General features: G+C 52.2%; 1 pseudogene; it reads right to left on the bottom strand.

Moving 5' to 3' along the window:
* Window positions 1-4798, bottom strand: part of LOC119338623 — a 33803-nt pseudogene extending 29005 nt beyond the window's left edge.
* Between the last annotated feature and the right edge of the window lie 11439 nt (window positions 4799-16237).

Genomic DNA, 16237 nt, shown 5'->3' on the forward strand with positions numbered 1-16237 from the left:
CGCCTTGTGCTTGACAATGGCGCTGTGCTCGTCCTTCTTGACCTTGAACACCCACTTGAGCCCAATGGCTCGGTGCCCAGCAGGCAGTGTGGTGAGTGTCCAAGTGGCGTTGTCGTTGATCGACGCCAGCTCGTCCATCATCGTGTGGCGCCAGCAATCCTCTTGCTCGGCCTCCGCGAATGTGGTCGGCTCCTCGCCGGCCATCAGATACAAGACGTCCTCGTCATCAACGTCCTCTTCCTCGTGCTGTTGTGGTGTTGCCGCAGCCTCGCCGAGGAGATCCCCCATGCGCCGAAACCTGTGGGGGGCGCCAATGCTGTCGCCGGCGTCGAACAGCTCCGACCTTGCTATTGGCGGGGTCGCAAACTGCCTCCCGGGACCGACCTTGCTTGACGTCGGGGTGTCCGGGCACATCGCACCCAGGGACGGTGTTCTCGGGGTTGCGGTTCCCGGATCCACACCTCCCGGGCTTCCCCGGGTTGTAGAGTACATCGGGTACTCCACAGTGAAGGAGCTGCTTGCCGGGGCTTCTCCCGACGCCTCCCAAGTCCATCGTGCGTCTTCATCGAAGATGACATCGCGCGAGACATGCACACGCTTTGAGACGGGGTCGTACATCTTGTACGCCTTAGAGCCCGTCTCATAGCCCATGAACACCATTGGGGTGCTCCTGTCGTCGAGCTTCTTCAGTTGTGGGCGCGTCATCTTGACATGCCCGATGCAGCCAAAGGTGCGGAGGAAGCGTACATCGGGCTTCCTCCCATACCATGCCTCGTAAGGCATCTTTCCATCGACGCTCCTTGTGAAGGAGCGGTTGAGGATGAAGACGGCCGTGAGTACGGCCTCCCCCCAATACGTGCTCGGCACCTGCTTTACCTTGAGTATGCAGCGTGCCATCCCGAGCACCGTCTGGTTCCTCCGCTCGACGACACCATTCTGCTGCGGCGAGTAAGGGGCTGTGAGGTGACGCTGCACCCCTTTCTCGGCGCAGTGCTTGTAGAACATGGCCAACGTGAACTTGCTGCCACGGTCCGTGCGTAACATGCGCAGCTTGTGGCCGCACTTGACCTCTGCTGCCGCTAGCTGCTTGACGATGGCTCGCTCCGCCTCGTCCTTGGAGGCGAGGAGTAGCACCCACATGAACCTGCTGTAGTCGTCGACGAGCAGCAGGATGTAGCGACGCCCTCCTGCGTTGCCGGGGATATTGGGCCGCAGAGGTCCCCATGAACCAGCTCTAGGGGTTTCTGCGCCCGATAGCGTGCCTTCTCGGGGAAGGGCAGGCGCCGCTGCTTCCCGGCAAGACATGCATCGCACAGCTCGGCGGCATGCTCGATGTGAGGTAGCCCACGAACGAGGTTGCCTCGCGTCATCTTTCGCAACCCGTCGAAGTGCTGGTGTCCTAGCCGGGCATGCCAACGCCACGCGTCGGAGACATGGCCCACGGCAAGGCACACAGGATGCATGGGTTTAAAGAAGAGCTTGTAGAGGCGGTTTGTCGAGCGGGTTACCTCGATGAGCAACCTCTTCCGCTGGTCGCGCACGGTGAGAACACCGCGGCGGATGCCGATGTCGAACCAGCCCTCGTCGAGCTGTCCGACACTCACGACACTGCTCTTGAGTGCCGGCATGAAGTAGACGTCCGTAAACGCCCTGTGATCACCCCCTTTGTCGGCGAAGACGACGGTCCCACGCCCGTGGGTCTCCACCACGGATCCGTCCGTGAACCGCACCTTCCCGGTGATTGAGCGGTCCAGCTCCGCGAACGCATCGACCGAACCAGTCATGTGGTTTGTGGCGCCGGTGTCGAGGAACCAAACCTCACTTTGCTTGCCGCCTGCAAGCGTGGGTGTGGTCACGGCTCTCTCCTCGTTGAAGAAGACGTAGCCGCACGCACACACCGTTGTCAGGGAGCCATCTCCCGTCAACACGGTGGACCCCGAACACTTTGTTGTTGGGGTGTGGCTGACCTGAGTGTCCATGCGTTTCTGCACGGAGTCGATGGTCGCCAGCATCATGATCGGAGCATGGTCCTCCATATGCATCGTTGTCGCGCCAACTTGCGCGATCTCGTCGGGTCCTGAGGTCATCGGGGACGCCGTTGCCGGGGTGTGGCTCCCCCACACCCTAGCCTTCATCGCCTCCCAGTCGACAGGCCCCGAGAACGTAGTTGTCAAGGTGTGTCCTGTCACTGGAGTGATGGTTCCCGTGGACGGGCTCCGTGCCTCCTGCACGGAATGGGTGGTTGTCGGGGCCGTGGTCGCGGGAGACGCTGACCTCTCCTGCACGGGCTCGACTCTTGCCGGCATCATTGCCGGCCCGCCGTCCACGTCAACCTGGACGAGGTTTTTCGTTGCCACGGCTGCCTTGTCGGCTTTCCTCTTGTGGCAATCCCAGATCCAGTGACCCGGCATGTCGCAGTAGCGGCACTTGCCACCGTTGCCAGCGCCTTGCCCTGACCGGCTTGGCTTGCGACCGCGGTTGCCGCCACCGCTCTGGGTGCGGCCTCCGCCTCTACCACGACCTCTGCTTCCCGTGGGGGCACCTCCCCCACTGCCGGAAGAGCCATCATGCCCGCGCTGCTGAAGGCGTGCGTCCCACTGCTTCCAGGTGAGCAGTAGTTCACCGCCGGCGCGGTTGTTGGCTTCGTCTCCGCGCTCCTCGACGACCTTGAGTCGCCCTACCAGCTCCTCGATCGTCATGGTGGAGAGATCCACCAAGCTCTCGATGGACCAGGCCAGTTGCTTGTACTGCCTGGGGACGACGCGCAGAAACTTGAGAATCACCATCTTGTTGTCGATGGGATCTCCGAGCGCTGCGAGCTCGGTGACGAGACCTTGCAGCCGCAAGGCGAAGTCGTCGACTTGTTCACCGGCCTTGAACCGGATCTCCTCGTACTGGAGGCGCAAGGTCTGGGCCTTCGACTCCCGTACGCGCTCCACACCGATGCGCAGAGTCTTGATGGTGTCCCATGCTTCCTTGGCGGTCTCCTTGGCGCCAAGGGTGAGCACCATCTCCGGTGGGACGGAGCGCAAGATCGCCTCCATCGCCAACCGGTCCTCCTCGTACTCGACATCGCCAGTTTCCACGGCTTTCCACATATGTCGCGCCTCCATGATGACTTTCATCAGGACGGACCAACTGGGGTAGTTGTTCCGCGTGAGAAGAGGGAAGGAGGCACTGGACATGCCCACGTCTCGCACGGAGCGTGGCGCACCCATCTCACCTCCCCACCTGCCTCGTAGCGCGAGCGCGTCCGCCGCACGGGTGTCCTCACCCGAGCTCTGCTCGGCGGTCTTGGAACCGTCGTCGGCGACGCCTCCTTTCGGCATATGCTTCGGCATAACCTGAGGCTCTGATGCCAATTGTTAGACCAAACTAGCTGGCTACCCAGGATCGGACGAAGTCGAGGAAGAGATGAACTACACAGAGTAGCGGCTGTGTTGTACTAGCCTACTACTACTTGCACTCAAGTATACTACCGAAGCAACAAGCAGAATGGCAAAGCACACTCGCAAGTGCTGCTTACACACACACACACACGTACACATATGTAGTAGTACTACACTTGAGGCTTGGATGATTATCACTGCAATGGCCTTATTACAACCGAAGGACCCGGGGTCCTTTTATTGGTAGGGCTGGCTGTGCACAACTAGGGCTGGACGTCCGAACGGGCTAATGGGCTCGGCTCGGAGCTCGCTCCAGCTCGGCCCGACTCAGCTCGGCCCGAGAGCTAAATAGGCCGAGCCGAGCCACGTGAAATGGGCCCGTTGGCCGACCGAGCCGAGCCTGTTTTGGCCCGGTCCAGCTCGGTGGCTCGTCCGAAGCCGAAGCCCAGGACGCGACGCAATCACGCAGCCCAGCAGAGGAGCGCAACCAGCCCAACCCAGCGAGTCGCGTCGTCTCCACTGTCTCCTCCCGCTAGGGTTCGCCGCCGCCGCCGCCCCACGCTTCTCGCCAACCTATTTCCTGCATGCCACCACGACGCATCCTGCCGCCGGCGTCGGCACGCACGAACGCATCCAGCGGCCGCAGCGCACGCACGCATCACCAGCCTGTTGATTGATTCTTGGACACAAGTACAAAACTTGAAGCACGTTGATTGAATCCTGGAGTTGGCTGGATGCACACGTACGAGAGGAAGCAAGATCAACTGCTACGGAGGCTAGCCACCTGCGTTCGACGCACCAGACGCCCGACCTCGCCACGCCGGCACGTCTCCGTCGTGCTCCCCTCAACGCCGTCAAGCCAGCCTCGCCTGATGCGCCCGTACGCCCACGCACCCAGCCTCCAGAGGCAAAACGAGCTGCTCGGGCTGGACCGAGCCATAGGCAAGACGAGCCGAGCCTCCAGATGCGGGCTCGTTCAACCAGCGAGCCGAGCCGAGCATGGCTCGTTCATGGCGAGCCAAATCCAGGCTCGGACCGAACTCGGCTCGGCTCGGCTCGTGTCCAGCCTTATGCACAACGCACACACACTAGAAAGACTAGTTCAGCTCAGCCTTTTTAACTAAGGAAAGCCAACTACTGCTTAGCTGCCGCTTCTCCTCAGCCTTTTGAGTAGATAAAGTCTAATGCTATTTAGCTACTTCTCTACCACAGCCTTTTGAGTGTGAGAAAGCCTAGCATACAACGCCCTTTAGACTGGGTTGATCAACACTTGTCAGGTCCAGCACCACGCCGACCCGCACTGGCGCCGCCGACGCCACCGCTGGCGGCGATGCAACGGCAACGGTGCTGCTCCAAAGCGTGAGCAAAGTGACGAGGACGAGCACGAGCCTTGCTGCCTGCCACACCATGCGCGCGCGCGGTGGCATTCTCCCTACTAATTCGGTGTACTTTACCGTCCGTACGTGGATACGGTAGGACTGTACTCCTACTGTCCTACATCATGTATATATACTGTCCGCCGTGTACGTATGCTGATGTGTATGCACCGCGCGGGGAGCGACGTAAAACAGTGGCAATGGTGGCCGGCGGCGAAATTTCCTTGGTAATCCTCCTCATCCTTGGGCGAAATTTCCTGTATGGAAGCAAGTTCTCTAGAAATGCAGCGAAAGTCTGAAAGTGTCTCTCTCTCTCCCTCTCTCTGTCTCTTGACTCAGCCTCAAGAAGTCACTTGGGTGCAAAGGCAAGAAGCGTGGTGCCATAGGAAAGGCGTCCTCAGCTGTTTGATGGATCATCTTCGGTCTCTTGGCTTGTCCTCATAATTCGGCGAGTGTGTCCAGGCAACGGCAGGCATGTGAGTTTCGACGAGGTTTCTGGTGTCAGTGTCAACTGTCAAGTAGAATGTTCGCTAGGGTAACTGGACGAAACTTGCCTGCTCCCCCCGCGTGTGCTCATCCGTGCTCCCGCGTACGTGGCTTGATTTGATTCGAACAAAATAAGGTCGGCCCCATCTCCTTAAAATCAGGGAGGAGATGATTAGATTAGAAAGAGAAAGAGAAAAAAAACAGCCGTAGGATGAAGTGGGAGCACGGATGGAAGCATGGGGAGGAAGCAGGCAAGCCGGATCCAGAGTAACTGAACCATAGATAAGGCGAAAAAATAACGACAGCCGCAAGAATGGACCACTAGTGCAGAACCGGCCTTTAGTGCGGGTTCGTAACGGCCTTTAGTGCCGGTTTGCCAACGAGCACTAAAGAGTGAGGACTAAAGCCCCCCCCCCTTTAGTACCGGTTCGTCACGAACCGACGCTAAAGTGACACCACGTGACACGAGCCAGACCCGTGTGCGCGTAGGACACTAGTATCGGTTGATAACACCAACCGGTACTAAATGTTTGGGGGGGTTGGCTTTATTTTCCATTCAATTTTTTTCTTGTTTGCTGGTGTTTCACGATACTACAAATTGTACACATTATGCATACATATAAATAGATTTTCTCGTATGTAGAACCGCATATATATCATCGAATGTCTCACAACCAACACCATTAATTATTCACACATACACATGTATATACATATACAAATTTCTCCTACATATGTTGCCTTGGTGCCTCCGAAGCACGATGACAAGTGGTTCATGGGGGCGGTAGCGGGTAATAGTATTCTCCTTTGGGATCTATGACCTGGTCGAGCAAAAATCCGGCTATTTCCTCTTGAAGTGCTAGTATGCGGTCCGATGGTAGGAGCTTATTCCGCACCTTTCTGAACTGTTAAGAAGGAGATCAATATGCATGTGTGTTAGTTGTGTGACTAGATATCGATAATGGTGTGAATAGTGTTCTGACAAACTCACCCAGTCCTGTCTATCAGATCTGCTACTTTCGGACGCCATCATGCGAATGTTCTCGCAAACGTAGAATGCACACAGATTATTCCCCGACGCCTGCTTCAGGGCCTTTACGAGAATGAAATTGAATCAGATAATGATTAATCAAGCATGATAATTAATTAATGATATTGAAACAAAAATTAAAGAGATGGTAGCTAGCTAGTACTACTTAATTACTTACCTTTGGTCGATGCCAAAACAACTTTTTTGCCCAGTTGCCTGGAGTCACCTTGATGAACTTTGCCCATGCCCTGCCCGCCGGCAAAGAAAATTAATAAAGGGGTTATTAAATAGTTCATATCAGGAAATGACAAACTAATAATAGGCCGAGATATAGTTAATAATGATTGAAATTACATGTTGACTATCCCCTTCACGATGGTGTAGTCTTTATCTTCTTTAGTTAGTGAGTCCAGTAATTCAACTTTTCCTTCCTCAACTTTAGTGTCTAACAAGATCCAGTGCCAACTGCATGCGCACACGTTTGCATGTCTTAATTAAGCCGGCAAAGAAAAACAGAATTTGTAGTACAAGACAGTGTGACTCACGGGAAGTTGTAAGGAAGTAGTATATCTTCATTGGTATTGAGGCGCTTCAAGAACTCTAGCATGCTTTCCTCTACATTGCTTGATAAACTGGAAGCTTCCATATGTACTCATTAATGGTATTCGGGTCAATGAACTCAATGCCATAGCGTCCAGATTTTTCATTTCATACATCTTCATCCTGCATATAATATCACAGAAAAGAATATAGTGAGGATAATTACATGTAATGATTGATCAAAATTATCACTACATAACTAGCTTAAGACTTAAATTACAGAAAGAAATCACTTACAGACAATAGCAACTGACGATAGACTTGTCGAGTGCGTTTTGATTGTATAACTGAAATAGTTCTGAATATTCAACGGCCAGAGCTTTCTCATGGTAGTAATGCTCATGCTTGACATTCACCGTGAGGGACTCTCGATTGGAAATCTTGGTAATGTTCATGTACCATTGATGCAATTCATACATTCTCGTTGGGAGGTCCTTGACCTTGTCTGGATGGACCAAAGGTTGGCCCCGGACATATTTTCATTTTATTTCCGATTCACTAAGCGGAGACATGGGCTCGATTTTGAGGAATTGTCCAACAGAAATCTTGAGCATTTCAGCATGCATTATATGCTACTCCGTGATTACCACATCGCCCTGCTGGGGAACGCTAACAGTTTGCCCACAATAATATTTGGCGCGCATACTCCTCTCATGTGTTGTTGGCACAACAAGCGGGGGGATCGCTTGCGCCGCCTGTTCTCCCAGCTAGGGAATGGTTTTCCCGCATTTTTTGCCAACTGCTTGTTGGCTCAAGCTCAAGCTCTCTTCCTTCTGTAGCCATGCTCAATGTAGCTTCCTGATCTGGCGCTCATAGTCTGAGTCAACAGGCTTGGGGGCTGGTGCTCTAGCCATACGAATGAAGTGGGCAATCGTTTTCTCAGGCACTTTCTCCTTTGGCGGCGGTGCCGGTTTCGGTCCAAAATGGGCGTCCACTTGGGCCTGCACTATGGCTGCGTTTTGCTCCTCGGTCATGTCGTAAGGCCTCTAAGGAAGAGGAGCGAGGCTTGGACCATATTTATATCGCTTGTCTCCGCCTGTACTTCCTGTACTACCTCGACTCGTACCGATACGCACCATAGCTGCGGCGTGTCTCTTCTGCGATTGCTGAGACGGCGGAGACGGTTGACGTGGCTGACGCTGTGCCGGACTTGAAGCATGAGGAGTGGGCGCTTGACGTTGTGCCGGACATGAAGGAGGAGGAGTCTACTCACGCGTTCGGGGACTTGGAGGAGGTGGCGGACTTCGAGGAGGAGTCGGCTCACGCGTTCATGGACTTGGAGGAGGGGAGTCTGCTGACTCGGTGGCGGACTTCGAGGAGGAGTCGGCTCACGCGTTCGTGGACTTGGAGGAGCGGGAGTCTGCTGACTCGGTGGCGGACTTCGAGGAGGAGTCGACAGACGACGCGGTGTTGGTGGACTTGGAAAGATGATGCAATCCTTTCTCCATAGGATGATATGATGTACGGCCTCTCCTAGTGTGTGCTCGCCGTCACCTCCAGCAATGTCAACTGCTAGCATCGAATATGGCTCCACCACTTCATCAACCATGACACGACCATAGCCCTCTGGAATCGGGATGCAATGGAAGGTTGCTTCAGGGGTATTTGTGAAAGCAACGCCGTCCGCCACCTTCATGGATATGTTCTTCATTTTGGAGTGTAGCTCACAGTTAGTGTTCTCTATGATGTCATCCACAGGGTGGTATGTATCCAGCAGTGTGTCGCCCGGGGCAGAACCAATGCTGCTTCTCGGCATGGATGGGACGGTGCTATCCAATGATGGACGAGCATCCGCTTGCTGATGCCGCTGCTGAGATCCCCTTTCCTGGCTAAGTGAGTCAATCTGCTGCTGCTGCTGCTGCTGGAATTTGAGTTCCAAGTCCGCGTGCCTTTCTTCTAGGCCTTGAAGGCATTCTACGTCTTGCTTCCTCTGCTCCTCCTCCAACTTCCTCTTCTTCTCCTCCTCCCTCTTCTTTCTTGCAGGGGACCTGTAGTCGTCGTTCCAGTCCGAAAAGCCCTCATACCAGGGAATAACGCCCTTGCCTCGTGTTCTTCCCGGGTGTTTAGGATTTCCCAGGGCGCGCGTAAGCTCGTCGTTCTCTCTGTTGGGCGTGAATGCCCTTGTTCGAGCTTCTTCTATTGCGTCAAGTATCTTTTGTTCGGCTCCTTTTAGACTTGCCTTCTCGAAACCAGGCCTGTCTTCGGGTCCAACGCCCCCCATGCGCATAGAACCAGGTTCTGCACCTGGGGGGCCAGCTCCTAGTAATTGGAGTGACCCCTGCATCCTCCATCTCTTGCTCAGACTTATCCCACTTAGGCATTGCCACCGCGTAGCCACCTAGACCCAGCCTATGGAACTACGTCTTTTTTACGGCATTGACCTTGTTTTTTATCGACCGTTCCTTAGATAATTCTGAATCCTTGAATTTCACGAAATCGTCCCAGTGTTCTCTTTGCTTCTCTAGTGTTCCCGTGAATTCTGGAGTCTTCCTTTTTGTAGCGAGGTACTTGGCCCATACAGTTTTCTTGTGGGTGTTGAATCCAATTTCCATCTTCTTAAGAGCAGCACCCCTGACTTTCTCCACATCTTCTTTAGTGAAATAATTTGGTAGGGTGAAATGTTCCATCAGAGAATCCCAAAGGTCTTGTTTGGCTCTGTCGTCGACCCAAGTAACACCTCGACGTTTAGTCTTTGGCTCTTTCCATTCTTGAATGGAGATCGGAAATTTGTCCTTCACAAGAACTCCGCACTGACGAGTCCACTTGTTTGCAATGTTCTTAGGCGATCGGGGTTCGCCACTAGGTTTAACGGAGACGATGTTGTACTTTACACCGTCCTTCAACAATCTGCCCGGGTCTCGCTTTGTCCTGCTATCTGTAGAAGCAGATTTGCTCGATCCGGAGGGCTGAAAGAAGGAAGATTGATTCGTTCATATATCTTTAAAAAACATGTGATGATCACCAGATGCCTTCTTATATAAATATACCTCGCCGGTAGTCTTTGTTATTTGAAGATCAGCATTCTCTCTGTCATCATAAACATTGTTTGTGTCATCATAATCAGAATCATAGTTCATGACTTCATCAGCTTGGTCGTCGAGATCGAATATCTTTTCATCACCCTCTCCGGTATTGTTCAGATATTGGGAGCCGTCATCTGCTTCATTCAGATCATCTAGCCTACCAGGGCTGCGTATGATGTCGAACAATTCCTCTTCTCTGTCTCTGCCGGTATTGTCCGCCATAGCTTTTACTTAACTAATACAGAAGAAATATAGAACAATTTAGTATTCAAATTACAATGCATGGATGTAATCAATAAGGAAAAACTGAATCATATATGTCACACCCTAGCTAGTCATGCATCAGAGTGTGTGCATCATGTTTAAAATTTCCATTTAACTTGAAATGGGGATTGTGAAACCCTCAGAATCATTCCTGAAAATGATCCAAATAAAAATTTCTCCAAAAGGGTCCAAGAAAATGTTCATGTTGCTCTCTGAAAATATTGGACAGAGATAAAAATCAAACCAATATTTTTAAGAGCTCATAGGTATTTATTTTGGGCATTTGGAATTAATGCATAAATATTTGCATTGGAAATATATTAATTATATATATTAATATATGTCCAAATATTATGCCAATTATAAAGGAGCTCTGGAATAATATATCTAGCTCCTGCAAAAATTGGCATAAGTTAAATAAATGATTTAATATATTATTTAAATCAAAACAAATGTCAGAAATTAGAAAACAGAAAAATAAATAACAGGAGGAGCTTACCTGGGCTCCTCCACTGTGCGGCCCAGCCAGCTGGCCGGCCCAGCAAGCAGGCGGCCCAGCCCGCCTCCCTCCTCTGTCGTCTTCGTCCTCGACAGAGGGAGGGGAGTGTGGCCGGCACGCGCGCGCGCCACCGCGCCACGCCACCTGCTCGGCTGCCTGCCTGCCCTCCCCTCCTCGCTCAATGCCCCGGACGACGCCACGCCTCCCCCCTGCTCTCTCTCACTCTCCCTCAGTTCCTCCCTCCTCTCCCTCGCTCTCTCTCTCACACGGCCGAACACCACCCTCGCCGCCGTTCGCCATAGCAGCCGTCACCGGCCACCCCTCGCTCCCCCGACTAGCTCAGGAGCTCCGCCTCGACCCCCTCTTCCTCCCCACCGCTCCACGGGTCTCCGGAAGCCCTGCATCGCCGCCTACGTCGCCGTTCCCCTCCTCGGCCACCGGAGGTCATCGCCGTCGATTCGCTGCACTCCGGCCGTCCCCGAGCCCGCTAACCATCCCTGCAGCTCCGCGGTGAGCCACTGATTCGATTCCCCCTTGCCCCGTCGTCCCTAGCCTTCTGTAGCTGCCGGCCCCTTGAGCTCCGAAGCTCGACGCCGCCGGCGATGTCGCCGTCGTGGCCACGGTCACCGTAGCGCCCAACCGAGCACACCCACGCCCTCACCGCACCGCGTAGAAGCCGTAGGTGCCAACCCCGCATCCCCGCAGCCGTTGTAGCCTCGACCCCGAGCTCAACCGAGCTCCGGCAGCCGCCACGGTCGTCGCCGTCGACGGTACAGGCCACCCCAGGCACGGCCACCACCACCGTTCGACGCGCGGGAGCAAGAGCTCTCCAACGAGCCCAAGCACGGCCTCGCCCGTGCCCTGTAGCGCGATCCCGCATCGCGCCGCCGTCTCGGGCCTCGCCGGCGTCATGTCGCCGGTGGGTTTGACCCACCTTGACCACGGCAGGAACCCCCCTGTGCCCCTGACAGGTGGGCCCAGCCCTGTAGCTAATTAGGATTAGCACTAACCGAATCAGTTAAACTAACTACCCCCCCTGACACTGACAGTGGGCCCCAGCGCCACTAATTACTAATTAGGATTAAATTAACCCTGTTAAACCCCCCTGTCACTGACGTGTGGACCCCACACGTCAGGTTTGACCTCATCCAGCCGCAGTTGACCACTGACGTCATGCTGACGTCATGCTGGCGCAATATTTATATTTCTGGATTTAAATTAAATCAGGAAATTCCAGAATATTATTTAAACTTCAAAAATTCATAACTTTTAATCTGTAACTCCAAATCAGACAAATTATATATGAAAAATGATCAGAAAAATCCAATCTATCCATCTGTACTATTTTCATGCATGATCAAACAAGTTAAATTGATGTTTTAAGCAGAACAAGGAAAAGCACTTTAAAAGGCCATGTTTGAGTTTGAAATTTGAATCTTTGATTCAAATTTGTTCAAGCCCTTCTGGTTATAGTTGCATTAGCCCAACACACTCATATTGCCATGTTTCATGCATGCATCATATTGTTGCACATTGTTTGGTGATGGTTGTGTATCGGTGTCCTTTGCGACAGGTTCTGCCTCCGAGGAGTACCGTGATTACCCTAACGAAGAACCGTATCAGTGCATCGAACCATCAGGCAAGCAACCAACCATTTGATCATATCGATACAATCCCATGTTCTCGCTCCTGCTCTCTTTTACTGCATTAAGACAACGCGTTTCAAACTGCTGTGTGCTACGGTAGTTGAACCCATTTCCTCTGCATGACCTGTCATTGCCACAGTAACTAGATGAAACCCACTAGCATGTGTAGGAGTTGATTGAGCCATATGTATGTGTTGTTCCTACCTTGCTATGCCTGCTATGCTTAGAGTCGTGTCAGGTCTGGTTCATCTGGGTGATGGGCTAGAGTGAAATGTTATGTCGGTAATGAGAGTGGTGTGGTGAACACGATTTGGTAAAGGTATCGATGAGAGTCCATGTAGGAGTACATGGTGGGTTGTTTCATTGAAGCCGACCTTAAGCACTGAGATCTGTATGTGTGATTTAAGAATCAGCTACTACCATGCATTGGGCCCGAAACCAATGGACCCTCTCGGCTTCTTATTCACCCTAGTTCTCCGTCCAGGAGTTGCAAGTAGTTTCTGGTGTTTGTAGCCTACTGTAGGCCGTGGACAGCGCTGACCGTAGGGGTGGGCTGTGATGCGGTAGGTACGTGGCCGGGTGTACCGAATACCCGTTAGGTATCTCGGGAACCCTGTTCACATCGTTCGGGGCCGTATGGGAAACCTCGGCCGGACTCCCTGCGGATGGAACCTGAATAGGCGATAAACCTGGACTGGAGGCTTAGGTGATTAGGTAGGTCGTGGCCGACACCCACGTTGGGCTTCCGCTTGAAGGTTGCCGAGTACATGTCGTGTAAACGACGGTAAGTGGTGAGAGCATGTATGAAGAAGTACCCCCTGCAGGGTTAACATGATCTATTCGAATAGCCGCGTCCGCGGTAAAGGACTACTTGGTTGCCTATACAGTTCATAGACAAGTAAATGGAAACTACTAAAAGCCTCAAGATAAGTGTGAGTGCCGAGGATGGCTCCTCCGTAGGAGGACGGAGGTGGATCCTCGGTAGTGTATTGAAGTGGTGAATAGTGGACTCGTGTGCGCAAAACTATTTCAAGTTGAAGTATCGTAGGATAGCCTAGCCAAGAGTCAAAGCTGGCTTGCTGCAATAACTCCACCAACCCTTCTTGATACTATGCATGTATGTAGGATCTGATGTAAGTCTTGCTGAGTACCTTTGTACTCATGTTGCTATAATCTACATTTTTACAGAAGACGCTGCAACCCCTTCTGATGGGTTTTATGTAGACGTTGACACCAACGAGTAGGCTAAAGACCCAGGTGGTGACCCTGAGCTTGTGAAGGACCACATAGTATAGCCAGAGGCTTTCCAAGCCTCTTTTATTTTACTAGTTGTCTGTACTCAGACAAGTTACTTCCGCTGCTGGCTTGTATGATTGTATGACTTGTATGTTGGGTCGTGAGACCCGTACCTTTGTGTGTATGTTATGTATGGCTCACTGAGCCTTAAATAAAGTACTTGTGTCATAGAGTCATGTTGTGATGCTTCGTTGTATTGGCACATATCGAGCATATTGTGTGTATGTTATTGAAATGCTTGGTATGTGTGGGATCTGACCATCTAGTTGTTTATCTTTAGTAGCCTCTCTTACCGGGAAATGTCTCCTAGTGTTTCCACTGAGCCATGGTAGCTTGCTACTGCTCTGGAACACTTAGGCTGGCCGGCATGTGTCCTTCTTCGTTCCTGTGTCTGTCCCTTCGGGGAAATGTCACGCTTTGAGTACCGGAGTCCTGTTAGCCCGCTACAGCCCGGTTTACCGGAGTCCTGCTAGCCCAGTGCTACAGCCCGGACCCACTTGCTGATGACCGACACGTTCGAAGCTGGGTCATGGATGCCTGTCCCTGTAAGTCTGTGCCACTTTGGGTTTATGACTAGTCATGTCAGCCCGGGCTCTTTATCATATGGATGCTAGCGACACTATCATATACGTGAGCCAAAAGGCGCAAACGGTCCCGGGCAAAGGTAAGGCGACACCCGTGGGGATACCGTGCGTGAGGCCGCAAAGTGATATGAGGTGTTACCGGCTAGATCGATGTGACATCGAGTCGGGGTCCTGACAGCGTTGGCATCAGAGCCGGACTGCCTGTAGGTTCTCCAAGCCAAACTGGTCGATGTTGAGTCTAGAAATTCTTTAGTTATATGTAGGGGAATTGTTTGTGGGTTGGAACATAAGGCTCTTTTTACTCCTTTATCTTATGACATTCTGATCTGAGTCAGTCCATTCTTCCACCGGGGGTTAAGGAATTAGGATCTGTTCTCTCTATCAGGATCACGTGTTACTAATCAGTAGTACCTTATAAGTTTGATGGATACAAGCCTAGTTCAGTTCTACTACCACATTATGTTGTTAGAATGGATTCAGAACTTTGATATGATGATGTTGAGTGTGTACGAAATCCTTTGTCAAATGTCTCAAAATCCTTCTTGAGCATTTACAGCTGTTATGCTGCCGAAATTTTGCTAGGAATTCTAATGCCTTTGCATTATGATTGTGCTTTCAGATGGCCACTCGCGACCTCAATCAAGTGGTTCGCCTGACTCGATGCCTAGATGTACCCGGCCATACTGCCAAGTTGGTCAGGGTAATGACTGAGGCTGGATACCGTTGGTATCCTGAGTACACGGTCGAGGAGCAATTCCGGGACTTCAATCAAAGCCGGTATCTCTGCACTGTCCGGATATTTTCATCTTATCCTGGATCCACCGAGCCCCTTCACTGCTCCTATGGACTCAGGGTTACTATTGAGATGGCTGTGCAGGACGCCGCCTACTCTATGATGACCATTATGCGAGTCAGATCTGGTCTATTTCGGGACTCTGATTTCCGGTATATGCCAGGATCACTTCCGGGAGCACAAGGGTATCTCCAAGCTATCTATGCTGACCCCACTCAGGAGGATTTACGGACTCGCACCACTGCTGAGATGCTCGAGGATAAGGACCGTGAAAATCGGGCCTTAAGGTTAGAGCTCTTCAATACCCGTGCTGACCACTGGGCCACTTTGACTCGGTTCGCACCGGCGGTGCAAGCTGGATGTTCAGATATGCGCGATCTCTATCCTGTGAGATCTGCTCTGCCAGACGTGATGGGTTGGCGTGATATAGGAGGCATCACCCCACCTCGCGGTCCCCGCAGGCCACCGTCTGTTGGTCCAAGACCTCATCCTAGCCCCTATGGTCCACAAGCTCCGCGAGATCGTCTGTTTCCGGATGATCATGTTGAGCTTCCAGGCTATGGAGGTGACTTCTACAAGGACTACTACGGATCGGTCTGAGTTAGTGGTAGTATCACTAGTTCGCACTAGCTGTGTCGTCTATCGTCCCGCGTGACTCGTGGGATATGACCTAGTTTGTACTCTTTCCGGAGGTGTAGAAAAATAATGTATAGGAGCTTGGGATGCCTCCGATGAGATGTAATCCTTTTCTCCCCGTAATAGTACTTTGTTTGGTCTTGTACTAAACCCTGTATGGTGTGTATGACGATGGAATAAAAGAAGCAGTTTCTGTTTTTACCATGTCATACGGATGATCATCTTGCATTTCGAGTTATTCCTTACATTCTGTATCCTATGTCGGAATTTTATCATTCTGACTAAATCATTGTCTTGTTTACCTAGGATGGTCAACACGCGCGCTAACCCTGCTTCTCAAGAGCAGGCCGAAGGCAGTGAAGGCAGGAATGAAAATCTGCCTCATCCTCCTTCCCTAGCCGAGGTTATGATGGAAGCTGAGAGAAACAAGCGGGAGACCAACCATTTGTTGGAGCGTATTGAACAGAACACAGCACACCATCAGAGGATTAACGTGGTGTCACTCAGTGATTTTATCAAATTGCATCCACCCACGTTCCACCACTCCGTCGAGCCTCTCGACGCTGATGACTGGCTTCGCAGTATCGCTCACAAACTGCGTTCCGCGCTGGTAGC

This window comes from Triticum dicoccoides, chromosome 7B, assembly GCF_002162155.2.
Source record: "Triticum dicoccoides isolate Atlit2015 ecotype Zavitan chromosome 7B, WEW_v2.0, whole genome shotgun sequence".
In the NCBI taxonomy this organism is placed as follows: Eukaryota; Viridiplantae; Streptophyta; class Magnoliopsida; order Poales; family Poaceae; genus Triticum; species Triticum dicoccoides.